Source organism: Myotis brandtii, unplaced genomic scaffold (genome assembly GCF_000412655.1).
Source record: "Myotis brandtii unplaced genomic scaffold, ASM41265v1 scaffold1213, whole genome shotgun sequence".
NCBI classification, from domain to species: Eukaryota; Metazoa; Chordata; class Mammalia; order Chiroptera; family Vespertilionidae; genus Myotis; species Myotis brandtii.
In genome coordinates, this window is record NW_005354228.1 from 125,047 (window position 1) to 136,947 (window position 11,901).

General features: G+C 41.9%; 1 long non-coding RNA gene across 1 annotated transcript in view; it reads left to right on the forward strand.

The window, feature by feature from the left end:
• The window catches only part of LOC106724726, a 9,839-nt gene extending 3,012 nt beyond the window's left edge, over positions 1-6,827 (forward strand). The window contains exons 2-3 of the long non-coding RNA XR_001360563.1: positions 112-114; positions 6,816-6,827. This is a non-coding gene — a long non-coding RNA (uncharacterized LOC106724726). The remainder of the gene's footprint in view (positions 1-111; positions 115-6,815) is intronic.
• The last annotated feature ends 5,074 nt before the right edge of the window (positions 6,828-11,901 follow it).

Sequence of the window (11,901 nt, forward strand, 5' to 3'; positions counted from 1 at the left end):
ACCAGGCCTCTAGTGTGTGTGTGTGTGTGTGTGTATAATGCAAAGTGTCCCCTCGGGAGTTCGACTGACTGGGAGTTTGATCACTCACTCACTATGATGTGCGCTGACCAGGGGGTGAAGGAATGAAGGGAGGCCCCAACCAGCAGCTGGCAGCCGCTAGGGACCCTACCTATGCATGGATTTCATGCACTGGGACTGTAGTTTAAAAATAAACATTTAAAGAGTTTAGTCCAATCCAAATTCAAATCTTTAATCTCTAACCCAGGTGAAACCTGTCCCCTGACCCACGCCTGCGACTCTGCAGCCTACCCCTGGGCGGGGTTTGCGTGTCTCTCCTGCCCCTGCTCTGGTCTGGTTCTACTTTTCCCTGTTAGGTTTAGAGGGAGGAGGAGCCAGAGGCGAAGGAGGAAGGACCTTTAACTCAGGTGGAGCACTATGGAGTGAACTCTGAATGAGAGACCCAAATGTCACACCGCCAGCGATGCTGTCAGGTGGGCAGTGTGGAAAGCCTCCCCACCCTCCCCCCGCTGGCCACTGAGGGAGGTGCTGCCTTCTCTGGGTGTCTCCATCCCCTGCCAGCAGGGAAGCCATGATGGTCACTTCTGTCCAGGTGAGTCACTGGCTCCTGGGGAGTCAGATGCCCACTCCTGTACCTTGTGGTGTCCACGTGGAGCCTGTGCAGAGGTGTGGCTGTAGCCCATGTGCCCACGTGGAGCCTGCGCAGAGGTGTGGCTGTACCCCATGTGTCCACGTGGAGCCTGCGCAGAGGTGTGGCTGTACCCCATGTGTCCACGTGGAGCCTGCGCAGAGGTGTGGCTGTACCCCATGTGTCCACGTGGAGCCTGCGCAGAGGTGTGGCTGTACCCCATGTGTCCACGTGGAGCCTGCGCAGAGGTGTGGCTGTACCCCATGTGTCCACGTGGAGCCTGCGCAGAGGTGTGGCTGTACCCCATGTGTCCACGTGGAGCCTGCGCAGAGGTGTGGCTGTACCCCATGTGTCCACGTGGAGCCTGCGCAGAGGTGTGGCTGTACCCCATGTGTCCACGTGGAGCCTGCGCAGAGGTGTGGCTGTACCCCATGTGTCCACGTGGAGCCTGCGCAGAGGTGTGGCTGTACCCCATGTGTCCACGTGGAGCCTGCGCAGAGGTGTGGCTGTACCCCATGTGTCCACGTGGAGCCTGCGCAGAGGTGTGGCTGTACCCCATGTGTCCACGTGGAGCCTGCGCAGAGGTGTGGCTGTACCCCATGTGTCCACGTGGAGCCTGCGCAGAGGTGTGGCTGTACCCCATGTGCCCACGTGGAGCCTGCGCAGAGGTGTGGCAGCAACAGTGCTGCATGTTCACCGAAACCTTTTATCCTCTGAACACACAAGATGGCCACTTTGCCAGCCTCCTTTGTGGCTGGTTGGGAACCGGTGAGTTTTTTACTCGAAGGTAAATGGAAGTGATGTGTGATGTCTAGAGTGAGGCTATTAAGTGGAAGTATAACATTTCCATGCTCTCTCCCCCTGCCATTGCGGCCTTGAGGGCCACATGCTTGCGTGGCATTGCTACCTGATAAAGGGGCCTTCCTGACTAATATAAGACAGAAGACGGCTCTGCTCTTTTTAACATCTTGGAGCACCCTGAGAATTTTGCCATCTAAAATTTTCATGTTTTTCAGCATCGAAGAAAATTACTAGTATATTAAAACATTTTCCTTTTGGTAGGGAGAGTCCTGATTTCCCCCCGTGTGCCTATCTCATTTCTCCTCTGTGCTTTCTCCTTTTCGCCTTCTTATTCTGAACTATGTTCCTGTGGCAGAGTAGTTCAGTCAATAATTATTAAATTTCGCTGAGTCCTGGGGTTCTACTTTAGGAACTGCCACACAGTGAAGATCCTGATGAAAAAATCCATCCACTGACCAACAGGCTTATACAAGAAGTTTTTTTAAACTCATTACAAAGACTGTACAAAAAATTAATATAACAAGGAGCTGGTTCTTTGAAAAGACTAATGAAATTGACAAACACCTGGCTAGACTCACTAAAGAAAAGAGAGAAAAGACCCATATAAACAAAATCAGAAATAAGAGAGAATTCACCACTGACATCACAGACAAAGGATCATACTGGAATATTATGAAAGACTATATGCCACCAAATTCAATAACCTAGAAGAAATGGTAAGGTCCTAGAAATATATAACCTTCCTAGACTAAACCATGAAGAACTGGAAAATCTAAATAGACTGATCAGCAGTGAGGAAATTGAAACAACCATCAAAAACAGACACACAGATCAATGGAACATAATTGCAAGCCCAGATATAAAATGACATGTACATGGGCAGATAACTTTTGACAAATGAGCCAGAAACACACAATGGAGGAAAGAAAGCCTCTTTAATAAATGGTGCAGGGAAAATTGGAAAACCACTTGCAAAAAATGAAACTGGATTATAGTTTGTCTCCATGTACAAAAATTAACTCAAAATGGATCAAAGACATAAATATAAGACCCAAAGCAATAAATTATATAGATGAGAGAATAGGTAAACTTATGAATCTCGGTCATAAAAAACATTTTATGAACTTGACTCCAAAAGGCAAGGGTAGTAAAGGCAAAAATAAATAAATGGAACAATAACAAACAAAAAAGCTCTGCACAGTGAAGGAAATCCACAAGAAAACAAAGAGGCAGCTGACCAAATGGGAGATGATATTTGCAAACTATTGCTCCAACAAAGGTTTAATTTCCAAAATATAGAAACAACTCACAAAATTCAACACCAACAAACAACCCAAATTAAAAAATGGGCAGAGGACCTTAATAGATGCCTCTCCCAAGAAGACATACGAACAGCCAATAGCTGTATGAAAAGATGTTCAACCTCACTGGCCATTAGGGAAATGCAAATCAGAACTATGAAGCAGCTGAGGGCTGGGAGGACTTTAAGACGTGCCCAAGATCACACAACTTCATTTCTCTGCTCTACAAAACCCCTATTTCCTTCTAGAAGTTATCACATTAGACTTGTAAGACCATGACCGTGTCTTGTTCCAAAGCTCACATTCATGTTCACCACACCATCTGGGTGCTTGTCCTCTCCCTGCAGTAGGGCATCTCCCAGAGTTGACTGCCCCCTCCAGCTGCCCCCTCTGTTTCTTTCTTAGAAGTAGAAGACTTTGGGGAGCAAGAACAGAGCTCAGCTTCTCTGTCCTGAAAACCAGGGTCAAAGCTCTTGACTTCACTCCAGCTTGGGATGCAGGCTTTCAATTTAGGAGTATGCCGTGCCAGAACTCAGTCCAAGGCCATCCAGCATAATTGCTAGCTATGGGCTTGGAAAGCAAGTCATGTTTCTGGACAGCACTGACCAATTCTCTATTGCTGTTTTCTTCTTCTTCTTCTTTCTAAAAAAGGAATAGAAATTTGAGTCTCTATAAAGTAACAAGAGTTCAGGGACAAGCAACAGATACTTGTGTCCCAGAATTGCTGCACCAACCCTTTTCAGTAAAGTCAATTACTGCCACACGCTGTGGGACGGAAGGAAAGAAGTGCTGATCATTTTGTTTAAAACTGTTCTGAGGGTGACTAATTCATGATGTGCTGGCAAAGGAGAGCCAGCTGTGCTCTTGTCTCTGTCAGAGCTTTTCTAAGACAAAAGTTTCCTTGGGAACCTGAAGTCAAAAAGGGAAGAAAACCAAACCTCCAACTCAGTTTCCAGCTGTGTGCAGATGAAGCCCTGGATGGTGGGAGATTGCCCTGTTGAGTGTACCCATCAATTAGTCTCATGAGGGTGGACTGGATATGGTCGTGACCCACTGGGGAGGGATATCCGTCATTCCTTCCCACACTGGAGTAGATGGGTTTCCAAGAGCAGATGACAAGGATCACAAGGATTTGGGGAATCTGGCACCAAAGAAGGTTGGAACAGACCAGGTTTCTATTGCCAATATCATTTTCTGGATAATTAGACCAAAAGCTTCAGGTAATCAGTAGCTTGCTACTGACCTAAAATTCCAGAGTAATTCCTTTCAATCTCTGCTTTGCAGGTGGAAGTTGGTTTCTCTTCCCGTCATCTTGCAAATCTCTTTTTCTATGAACAACTATAGATAAGCAAGTGCCCACCATCCTGTGGGGCCTTGATGACCCCTGCTTTGAGGAGCTCACTGACTGGTGGGAGGAAACAGGTTAACATAAATCTGAGGAGAAGCTCTCTTCTGAGTGAAAAAAAAAATGAGATGCTTTTTTCCTGAGTGCTAAAGAACCAGAATGAATTACTCAGAAGAAGGGCAGTGACAGGAGATAGAATTGGGCTGTTTCAGGCCAAAGGAGCTGCATTTACACTTATGCAGGTTTGAAAGGCTTCTTTCAGGAGAAAGATTGGAAGATGGAGGCTGAGTAGGTGGATCATGTTTGCAATGCCTCCCAGAACCAAACTGGAAATTACAACTAAATTGGGGAACCATCACCCTAAGTTACCAAATGTAGACTATCTGAAATGGAGACTTTTAGCCACAGACTGGCAGGAGCCACCTCGAGACTGCTTCGGACACGTCTCCAGGGGCCAGGGCCACGTGGGCACCATCTGACATTGGCTTGCACCAGAGAACCTCCCTGGAGGACCAGAACCAGCACACCACGTGGCCAGCTTTGGACAACCTCGGAGCAGGACCAAACAAGCTTCACAACAGCATATCCAGGGGAGGTCGCAGCAGGCACTGAACCCTGCTGAGGCAAACTCCACCTTTTCTTTTTTATTATTTCCTCTATTTTTCTTTTCTATTTTTGTTTGTTTTTCTTTTTTCTTCTCTCTTTTACCTCATATCTATTTCCTTTCCTAATTGCATTTTTCTTTCCTTATTCTTTTTTTCATTTCCTTTTCCTAATTCTTTATTTTCTCTTTTTTCCTTGTGTTTCTTTAAAATTCTTTTTTCCTCTTTTTTACTTAATATTTTTTCTTCTGTTTTATTATTCTTTTGTTCATTTTTTCTTATTATTTTTGTTTTTATTTTTGTTGTTGATGATGTTTTTGTTTTCTTTTGTTTCATTCTATCATCACCTGTAAAACAGTTGGCACAATGTGATTGTGGTGGAGCCTCACAGTCAGCCAGCCTGAGGGCCAATCCAACCCATGAATGAGTCAACAGCAATCAAGATGCAATTACAACAGGAGGGCCCACATAACCCACAAGGGACATTTCTAGAGCACCCAGCTCAGGATATCAAGGAGACTGCACCACTGAGACCAGAGCACACCTACTACATTAGGCCAACCACAAAGTCTGGGAGTCTTAGCATTTGTATCTAATACATAGAAACAAACACAAAGAGACAGCTAAAATGGGGATGTAAAGAAACAAGTCCCAAATGAAAGAACAGGAAGAATTTCCAGAAAAATATTTAAATAAAATAGAGGTAAGAAATTTATCAGATATAGCCCTTTGTACACCATAAGCAGACACAATCAAAGGACCTCCCCCACACGCCAAGGTGTAAATAGCCAAAAACCTTGCATGTCAACTCTGGTCACCCAATTTTAAAATAAGACTTGTTGGTGACATCTCTGGGTTTGTAAAAGAAAATTATGGTAACTTAAATTTGTAAATATTCCAGCGCATATGGAAGAAATGGGGATGGTTTCCATTTTGGACATGTGGCAGTTAACTGTTTAAAGCTCAAAGTAATGGTTTAAAGGATGTTCAAGGAAAATAGTGAGAACTGCAAGGAACTTGTAGGAACTTAGTGGGAACATCAACTGTATGAAAAAACACACATAAAAACCATATATAACAACCAGTTGAAAATGAAGAATACCATATCTGACATCAAGACTACCCTGGAAGGAATTTAAAAGTAGGTTGGATGAAGCAGAGGATAAAATCAGTGATTTGGAAGCAAGGTAGAGAAAAAACAATTAGTGCAGGAAAAAAAGAATTAAAACAAATGAGGATAGTTTAAGCGAACTTTGGGACAACATGAAACATAACATCCACATCATAGGGTGTCAGAAAGAGAAGAAATTGAGCAAAGGATAGAGAACCTGTTTGAAAAAATAATGGTAGAAAACTTGCCTAAAATAGTGAAGGAAAATGTCACACAAGTTCAGGATTCACAGAGATCCCAAATCAAGATGAACACAAAGAGACACACACCAAGACACATCATAATTTAAATGGCAAAGTTTAAAGACAAAGAAAGAATCTTAAAGGCAGCAAGAGAGAGATAGTTAGTTACATACAAGGGAGCTCCCAGAAGGCTGGCAGCTGATTTTTTACCAGAACCACTTCAGGCCAGAAGGGATTGGCATGAAGTATTTAAAGTAATGAAAAGCAAGGTCATGAAACCAAGATTACTCTATCCAGTGAGGCTATTGCTTAAAATTAAAGGCAACATAAAAAGTTTCTTAGCCCAAAAAAAGACTAAAGGAGTTCATTACCATTAAACTACCATTGTAATAAATGTTAAGGGACTGCTTTAAGAAAAAAAAGAAATACATACAGAGAAGAACATAGGCATAAAGAAAAAAATGGCAATAAATAAGTACCTATCAATAATAACCTTAAATGTAAATGCTCCAATCAAAAGACACAGGGTAACAGAGTGGATAAGAAAATATGACCCATGTATATGTTGTCTACAAGAGACCTATCTAAGAACAAAAGATTCAGAGAGAGAAACCAAGATGGCGGCATAGGTAAACACCGGAAATTGCTATTTCGCACAACCACTTCAAAAATACAACTAAAAGACAAAACGGACATCATCTAGAACCACAGAAAGGCTGGCCGAATTGAAATTCTACAACTAGAAGGAAAGAGAAAAGCACACTGAGACTCAGAGGAGGTGTGGAAGTAAAGTGCAGAGGTACGGAGGTGCACATGGAAAGGGCTGGCAACTGAGGACGCAGCTATCTTTTTCAATTGGGAGGGAGACACAAGCTCCCGAAATCTCTGAACTCCAGTTCAGGGTGAGTCTCTGGGGACCCAGACTCATACGGGGAGAAACTGGACTGTCTGGCATCGGTTGGAACTCAAGGGTGGCTTTCTCTCAGAGGTGCTTGCAGCGATTACTGGGACACTGAGACGTGGGGCCTCTTAAGGTAGGACTGAGGAGCAGCCATAGCTGCTTGATCCACCCTGTTGATCCCCTGAGACCCCGCCCCACCCAAGCTGTGCGCAGAGGCTTTTGCATTTGAAAGGCCTGGCCCTTTGCAATCTGAAAATTACCTAACAAACTGCAGCTGGGTCAGAGAGACCCAGAACTTCCAAAAGAAGGCCCAAGGCCCCACAGCAGCTTGCATTGCTTCACAGCTGGGCCTCATCTGGGCACCTCCAAACCCCAAACAAAGAAGAGGAATCTGCAGATCTCTCCATAGCTCCTGCTGGGTAGCCTCAGGCAGAGGCTAAATTAGCACCTCCTTAGAGATCCAAGAGCCAGTGTACCCAGTGGTCAGAGTGGGACCATCCAGATTACAACTCCTCAGATCCATAAGGGACACACTCAGGGGGCAGACTCAGTGAGCACCAAAGCCCCACTGAAGCAAGTCTTGCCCCAGAAGGGTGTCTCCAGCACAGAAGTTCTCCCACTGCAGACACAGCTGATTCTCACAGCCAATTGGCCTGGAGGTCAATTCCTCCCAGTGACACCTAAAACAATCAAGGCATAACTACAACAAGACTGTGCACAAAGCCCACAAAGGGGTGCACCAAGAGTATTCACCTCAGGTAATTGGGGAGGCTGAGCCACTGGGCCCTATAGGACACCTAGCACACAAAGCCACTCTATCAACACAGGGAAGCATAAAAAATGCAGAGACAAAGAAACAGGTAACAAATGACAGAAATGGAGGAAAGCAAACGACTGGATATAGAGTTCAAAACCACGGTTATAAGGTTTTTCAAGAATTTTCTAGAAACCGCCGATAAATGTAGTGAGATCCTCAAGAAATCTAGTGAGACCCTCAAGGTTATGAAAAAGGACCAACTAGAAATTAAGCATACACTGACTGAAATAAAGAATAATATACAGAGATCCAACAGCAGACGAAATGGACTTACAGGTCCAAGAAGCGCAGAGAACCCCAAACAAAAGGAATCCAAAGAGGACCACACCAAGACACATCATAATTAAAATGCCAAGAGCAAAAGACAAAGAGAGAATCTTAAAAGCAGCAAGAGAAAGAAAGTCAGTTACCTACAAGGAAGTACCCATATGACTGTCAGCTGATTTCTCAACAGAAACTTTGCAGGAAAGAAGGAAGTGGCAAGAAATATTCAAAGTGATGAATAGCAAGGACCTACAACCAAGAAGAAAATTCGTCTGGACCATCGTCCAATTCCATCATATGGGCCCATCTCTCCCTATCTTCTAATTCTCTTTGGGAGATAGCAGAGGTAAAATTCCAAAGGGGTGTATGAGATGGCGCTGACAAATCGCCTATGGAAAGGGCATTTAGGAGTTGATCAGGGGTAGTTAGAGGAGGAAGGGAGGTAGGGTATCTATGTGTAGAGTATAAAGCAAGTTCTGCTATAGTTATGTAGTCTCTAAGCAATGCCAAGAGATGAGGTCCTGTTTCTCCAGGTAAATATTCTATTAATGCTTGTAAGTCATCTAGAACTGAAAGGATAGTTTCTGTAACACCTCCTGAAAATACATATTGGTATATTCCTGTATATTGATTCAGTGGGTCATGCTCAAATCTATGATACCAAGATGGATTACAGATATCAGGATAAAAGCATCTGTAACCTGGTCTTTGAGGGTATTGTACAGGATATAAGGGGGTAGATGTGTTTAGTGATGGGATTTCATCGTCAGGTGGTGGAATGGGCAAGGGGGGTATATCAGGGGAGTTGGGTGGGTTGGGGGCGTTTTCTGCATTGGTCAAGGGTTCAATTACAGCAATTTTTACTTCTCGCAAAAAATTGTCTGTGTCTTGCTCCCACTGTTCCATTTTAGTCTGGTAGGGGCACAGACGGTATAATTGTATAAAAGAGACATAGGATCCTGAAGCTGTGTGAGTATGTTCTGAGCAAGGCCATGATGAGCAGTTGAATAATTTGTATTATTATGTGTAGGTATAGGTTTTCTCCATCTACACCATGTAAGGGATAGAGTTGTCCAAGCTATCAATATTAATAATAGCATGATCAGAAAAAGCATTGTACAATGGACTATTTTTATGCACATTCTGTTCTAAATAAGTGACCAAGATAAGAAGAATCTTGATGATGATAGCTGATGATATTAGTGCACAGACAAGTATCCACATCTAACTGAGGGATTGTGTATTTTGAATCTTGACTTGTTGCAAGTGGCCTTTGTTATTAACAGTCCGATATAAGGAAGAGCCACTTTGTGCAAGAATTTCCTGTGGGGATAAAGAATTATCTTTAGGATTTCTTGCCAATATTTCGTAGGGTATCTGTCTGTGGGCAATATCAGGTGGTATAAATTGATATTCTTTTATATTTAGAATATGGGGGTTGTATAATTGTTCTAGTGGTGAGAGTCTGCCTTGTCTTGGTCTGCAGTTTAACAAAAGACATGATCTATTCAAAAGTTCCTGCAATGAGTTAAATTTGGAATCTGTTAAAATAGTTTGCATTTTGTGTTTAAGAAGGCCATTATGCCTTTCAATAGTGCCAGCTGCAGTAGGGTTATATGATAAGTGAAAATTCCAATCAATATCAAATTCAGCTGCTAATTTTTGTACAGGTGTTGCTGTGAAATGTGTACCTTGATCAGATTCGATAGTCTGTGGTGGTCCATAATGCATCATCCAATTTTGGAGTGCTTTTATGGTGGTTTTAGCATCAGGATGTGATGATGCAGTTGCTGATAATATGCCTGTATTTACATCAACTATGGTACATGCATATTTCTGTGGATTGTTGAAAGGCCTGTTCTTGTTCTTCCTGCCAAGTGAAATCAACTGGTTTTCTAGTTAGCTTATAAATAGGTTTAGCTACATCTGCTAGATAAGGTATATGTTGTTTCCAAAACATAAAAAGTCCCATTAGTTGTTGTGCTTCCTTTTTATTAGTGGGGCTTTTAAGTGAATCTATTTTATTGATGACTTTATTGGGGATAGATCTACCTACAGAGTTCCAATTAATACCTAAGAATGTTGCAGAGGTGTCTGGCTGTTGTATTTTATCAGGATTTATTGTCCAACTTTGGCTTTGCAAATGGGCCACCAGAGACTGTAAATCTTGTGTAAGCACATTAATATCATCATGGTATAGAATGATATCATCAATATATTGTAAAATTTTGGAAGAATAAGCTTTAGGGTCAATATATGATGCTAGTAAGGTGTGTGCAATTACTGGCGAGTTTTTATATCCTTGTGGCAGCCTTTTAAATTGATACTGTTTGTCTTGCCAGGAAAATGTGGTATATTGTCTAGAATTTTCATGTAAGGGAACTGCAAAGAACATATCAGAAAGATCAATAGTAGCCATAAATTTGGGTGAATCTCCTTGAATCAAATTAATAATTTCTGCAGCATTTGGAAGAACACCTGGAACTGTTGGTGAGAATTTATTTATATTTCTATAGTCCACCGTAATATGGTATGTGCCATTAGGTTTTTTAACTGGCCATATAGAACTATTATAAATATGAGACCTGCCTAATTCAATAATATCCTTTTTTAATAATTTTTCAATTGCAGAAGTTACATCAGCATGGCCTCCTTTAAGAGGGTATTGAGGAGTGAAAGATGGTTGAGTGGGTGTTGGTAATATAATTGGTGGTATATTGATTGCAGTGAGATTAGAAAAGAATTTTGTTGCAGATAGGGATTTGGTATAGGAATTATAAATTAAAGGAATGAGATCCATACCAATAAGGTTTGGAACATTGGGTGCAACATATAACACTGCAGAGAGTTGTCTATCTCTATATAGTATAGTGCAAGAAACTGGTTTGGCAGTAATTGAGTGTCCAGTAACTCCCTCTATAGTTACATTATTGGAGTTATCTGTAATATGATGATGGTTAGAAGATAAAGAAATTTGAGAGCCTGTGTCAAGCAAGAATGTAGTAGGGATTATTTTTCCAGAAGAAATTTTAACATTTAAGGTAATATATGGTCTGTTATCATATTTTTTTGTAAAAAATATCTTTTAAAGTGAGGGTAGGGGGTTTAAAATTAACTTTTAATTGCGTTTCCGGTCCCCGCTCCATTGTGTGAAATGTGGTCGGGGGCCCTGGGAGTTTCCCTGGCCAATTTGAGAAGGATTGTTTTGGGGTTTTTTTAAGGGATTGTTTTGGGTGTAAGTAAGGTTAGGAGTTCTGTCATATTCTCTTTTGAAAGGGTTATTACTGTATTTTCTTTGTTGAAGATTTTGGGGTGGACCTCTTCTGAAAAAAGGATTATTATTCTTCCAATAGGGTTTTTGTTGTTTTAAGTATGTCTTATTTGGTTGCATTTGCCTATTGGTTTGTGGGTACATATTTTGAGTTCCTCTAATATTATAATTTGGTTGCCTTCTTGTAAAAAATGAGTATGAATTTTTTGTTGTCAGGTTTTGAAGGCTTTGCCTGAAAAGTATACTTTTTGTCAGAAATTAAGTCCTCATGAAGAATAAGCTTTTGCTTAATCTCCTCTGGAGTAGAGGCTCCAGCTAATAAATTTTGCATTTGTATTTTATAGCCCTCCGGGGCATTTCTGATTAGGCATCTAATAATACCATCTACGTACTTACAATTCCAAGGATTGTCTACATCCTCATAGATGCCATTTAATAGTGTAAGTTTTCTTAATTGGTGTTGTAATTGGCCTAAATTGTGCCATTGCTTGGAAAATTGAGAAGATGAAAAATCAATATGTGGGAAGGCCCTTTTCCAAGCTTTTGAAATCCAGTGCCACAAAGATGCAACTGCATTTCTTCCTTGTCTTTCAATATCAT